This window comes from Palaemon carinicauda, chromosome 18 (assembly GCF_036898095.1).
Source record: "Palaemon carinicauda isolate YSFRI2023 chromosome 18, ASM3689809v2, whole genome shotgun sequence".
Lineage (NCBI taxonomy): Eukaryota > Metazoa > Arthropoda > Malacostraca > Decapoda > Palaemonidae > Palaemon > Palaemon carinicauda.
In genome coordinates, this window is record NC_090742.1 from 9,651,507 (window position 1) to 9,656,783 (window position 5,277).

Below are 5,277 nucleotides of genomic sequence, written 5' to 3' on the forward strand. Positions count from 1 at the left end.
CTGACATTTTCAAGATAAGTTTAGATTTTTATTAAAGTTTTCGTTCAGAAATTTATTGAGTATGTAATAAATATCTACAGAAGGTAGTTTATGGTTAGTGAACTTATACTATCTGAAAAAGTCTTAGTATTGCAGAAATTTTGATGAAAGTTATATATTTTTTTTGGGGGGGGGGGGTGGGTGGGATGGCCCGATGCTGTCTGAGCAGAGATCTGGCAGTAATTCTAGTCTTCTAGATTTTGTTATTACTATACATTGTTCGAATTTTATCTGTATACTACATGGGTCATTGTAGATGTAGAAATATTTCTTAAAAGATAAATTTAAAAGAAAGTCTTATTGATGATGTAGTAGCTAATTTAAGATTAGATAGAATACTTTCATGGCTCATCGATTTTAAGCACTCGTCCATGGGCCCATAGAATACCATATTTCTTAAACCTGTTATATGATACTCGTTGAAGAATAATAATTTTGATGTTGCCTTTGAATTCACATTTTAGCAAAAAATACTGATTATTTGTAAGTCTAGTATTTCACTTCCCAGACATCCAAAACTAAAGTTATTCACAAACTGATTTGACATGGGACCTCTTGTTTGCTGTTTGAGGCGAGTCCAGCTGTTTGGGTACTTTGACATGCTATGTTTAATTGATATTACAATTTTCCTTCCAGTACTGATGTATAACTATTTATTTCAATAGACCTAGACTTCCAGGTTCAAGAGAAAATAACGCAAACCCATCAATTAATGAAATTATTTTGAAGTGATTTATTACATAAATTTAGGTTACATAAACAAATCAGTTGAATATTGTAAATTCAACATTTGAATAAATTAGGTCTTTTGTAAATAGAACATTTTACTAGTTCATGTTAGTCACTTTGAAATAATGATAGTGGATATTATAATTTATTAATTGATATTGATAAACTCATAACTTCAATATTGAGGAGTCTTGAGTTTTCTAATATTGTAAACGTTACTCCCACTTCAATTACTTGAAACATTCTTTACAATCTCTCTAGATCATTTTGTGCATACCAATTGTATTTGTTAAATCTCGTTTCCATCTAAGAACAATATTTTCACCAAACTCGGAAATAATTTCTTTTATGTAAAATCTATATCAGTCATTAGATCCAGTGACAAAATATATTTTACAAACTGAATCTATTAAACGCATGTGTGCTTGCTTTATTGATTTTCATGAAAAAATAACTATGAAAAACAAATCAATTTTAGCAATAGTGTCATCTAATATCAGTTTTTATATGATGTTTTATACGTTTAAGTTCTCTTATCAAAGCGACTTATTATAAAGTGTATGAAGTGTAATGCATAAAATCTATATATATATTTTTTTCAGGATGAAGTTGGTCACTTGCAATAGATTACCAAATGACTGACGGCAGATGTCCATTAACCAGAAGAAAATTTATGTTCCACGGTGAAAGTGGAATTTAGGAACTGTGACTTCAAGAAAAAAGATACATGCCATGGTTTTGAGAGTGGGGATTATTAATCATTTTTAAAATTCTTGTGTAATTTGTTTACAGTGAGGCTCTAAGTACTTGATGTTACCTTTTTATTTATTTATTTTTTTTTCGGTTAGCTGTTAAAATTCAATTGCAAAACTAATAGTCTATAACCCCTAAAATCTGACTCTGTCTGTTCCATATAGTCTTTTTCTTTAATACGTTATGCTGGTTAAATCTTAATATCGTAAACAGTACTGTCAGATTTTTTTTATTTGACAATTTCAACAAGGAACAAAGCGTAAAATCAAGTTTCATCATTATTCGCAACTTGAAATATCAGTGAATTACCATTTCAACAAATTTGATCAATATTTCAGTCTTTTGCTATTTTGTGTCATAATAACTTTACGAGAAGCCTCAATATTAAATTTCACTCTCTCTAATGTATTGTCATAATTGAAATTTTTACTTTAAATATTTATTTCGTATTTGTACGCGGTATAAGAATGTTGATAATACTTTGTTTGATCAGGACTATGGAAAAGGTTTTTACAATTTTCAGTTATGTGTCATTTAATTCTAATTTGATTTTACCACAATGCTTGTATGTTTGCATTATAGGAGAACTTGAATTTCTACTTCCGGATGATTAATGACTATAATTATTTTCCTTTAGCATTTACAGCGACACAAACACATGATCATAGCACTGTTATAAATCAGAAAACGTATTAGCTAAAACTTTTGGTACTAGTATTAAATGGCTAGTTTCTCACAAACAAGCATTGTGGTATCCTTAGGAAATTTATTTTTTATTTTTTGTTATTACAAAAATTACGTAGAAAATATTCAATCCTGTGTATGTTTTTAAAGCGACATGTCACCAGAAATCCAGATATTTGATCTTAACTTCACTTCATATATTCTTGTGACCTAAAGTACAACTGGTCACAAGTTTCTCAATCAGGTGAGGTCCTGCTGGGTGATGATCTGTTTTATACAGTGATTTTCATTCTCCATTGTGTATCTATGATACGATGCTCTTGGTGGAATCTTTGGATATTGGACTAAGGCTGATAGATTGGAAATCTACTTAATAATTCTGGGTTTTTTGACCCTGTGTTTTAGCTTATGGTCTTATAAGGTTTTGTTTCAATTCTTACTTCCCAATAGACTTTCCTATTCTGTGACTATTTGTTGGTCATTAGACTTTCCTATTCTGTGAATATTTGTTGGTCATTAGACTCTCCTATTCTGTGAATATTTGTTAGTCATTAGACTCTCCTATTCTGTGAATCTTTGTTGGTCATTAGACTCTCCTATTCTGTGAATATTTGTTGGTCATTAGGCTCTCCTATTCTGTGAATCTTTGTTGGTCATTAGACTCTCCTATTCTGTGAATATTTGTTGGTCATTAGACTCTCCTATTCTGTGAATATTTGTTGGTCATTAGGCTCTCCTATTCTGTGAATCTTTGTTGGTCATTAGACTCTCCTATTCTGTGAATATTTGTTGGTCATTAGACTCTCCTATTCTGTGAATATTTGTTGGTCATTAGGCTCTCCTATTCTGTGAATATTTGTTGGTCATTAGACTCTCCTAATCTGTGAATATTTGTTGATCATTAGACTCTCCTGTTCTGTAAATATTTGTTGGTTATTGACTCTCCTATTCAGTGAATATTTGTTGGTCATTAGACTCTCCTATTCTGTGAATATTTGTTGGTCATTAGGCTCTCCTATTCTGTGAATATTTGTTGGTCATTAGGCACTCCTATTCTGTGAATATTTGCTGGTCATTAGACTCTCCTAATCTGTGAATATTTGTTGGTCATTAGACTCTCCTATTCTGTGAATGTTTGTTGCTCATTAGACTCTCAATAGGCTCTCCTATTCTCTGATTATTTGTTGATCATTAAGCTTTGCCTTTAATTAGAACACATCATATGCATCTTGATGACATAAATCTTATGACGATTGTTATACTCTTTCTGGAGTTCTGCTGAGATGTTGCATTCTTGTGAAAGACCAATTTTAAATATTTAACTTAGCCGGTGAATATATAATAGCTGCAACTCTGTTGCTCGACAGACACATACAATAAAAACTCGCCAGCGATCGCTATACAGGTTGCGGGTGTGCCCACCAGCGCCAACTGTCGGCCAGATACCACTCTCGATGTAAACAAAGACTCAATTTTCTTCTCTGTCGACGTGTCGACAAGACGTACTTTTACTCGCTGTAGAACCTGGAGTTTTCTCAACATATTTGGTGAAGTACTTCATTTTGGTTTGAGCTTTCGCAGTGCAGGTGTTTTATCTTCATCTTAAATCTTGAACTCGTTTTGGATAGATTTAATTTTTGATGACAAAGAGAGTATGGACTTTCTTTGACTTTTAAATGGCCGACCCTTCCCTTAGACGGAAGTGTGTTTAGGCTTTTAGCAATTATCTTATCACGTTATAAATTAATTATATACGAGGTTAGAGTATATATTTTATATCTCACCGCCTTTATTAGGCCTCTTCGATTAACTTTCCATTTATAATAAACATAAAAAATAAATTTTAATGTTTTGTTTATATGCGACCTTTCCTGAGAGTAGGCGGTCCTAACTTGGAAACCGAAGTTAAACAACGTTGAGCCCTTTCAATCGTAAATAGCTTTTAAAGAGCTAATGATTTAAAACTTTTTAAATGAATATTTTTAATAAATATTTTATGAAAGATTTTCTTTGAATAGTCTTCGTACTGTTTTCAAAGATGAACTAACGTTTAGTTTATTTATGCTACGCAGTTTGCGCTCTATCGTTACGATAGAGAGAGAGAGTATCACGGTTTCACTTTGCAGAAAGAGTAAATCGATTCTGACGTTTTGTTCATTCTTCTTTCAAAGCTTAAATGTTTTAAATTCTATTTTAAAGGAACTTTTTAATTGAAAAACCTTTCAGTTTTTTTTTCCTTTGGTCAAATAACATGTTTTTTTGACGAAACGTAATTGGGCTCTTCTCTTAGGTGCGAAATCAAGAGAGAGAGAGAGAGAGAGAGAGAGAGAGAGAGAGAGAGAGAGAGAGAGAGAGGAGAGAAAACGTTCCGTTCAAGCGGGTAACGTTGTTCTCGAGTTACTCTCGTCCCTAGTCTCTGTACGGGGAGAAAGGATAAAACGTTTTTAGTTTTATTCTCGTCCCCAGGCAATGTACGGTGAGAGATTGAAAACGTAGTTTTGATTGAACTAGTGTTTAGTCTCTTCCCCAACCACTGAATCTTTTATCTTAAAAGATGTTTACTGTTTTTTGCTGGTATTAATGTGCTTGCATTATACGACTGATTTCGCATTTACTACCTTTTGATGAGGGTAGAATTGCGTGCTTCAGGTAGAAATCAGTAAAAGTTTCGATTTCAGTGAAATAAGTGCAAATCAGAAAATCGAAGTGATAAAGTGATATGCGCAAAGTGTTACAGTGTTGCGTCCGAGGGTTCGTCTGTTCGTGCCTGTCGTTCACCTAGTCCGGGACCTCTTGCAAGCTCCCAAGCCCAGGGGAGAAGTAATGTCGTACGACTTATGGGTTCGAGAGGCCTTGATCAGCGAACAGACGTTTTCCCTCTATGGTATCGGGTGTATCTTACCAAGATCTCCCCTACCATAAGGCGAGAGAGACAATTTTCTCCTCGTCATCCGAAGGCTTTTCGCATAAGAAACCTGAAACAAGGTTTCGAGGCCCTTAAGCGAAAGTCAGTCCTTTCAGGACAGGTCCAGCGTCCTGGTTGTAGCCATTAGGACAGCTCTGACCCTATGC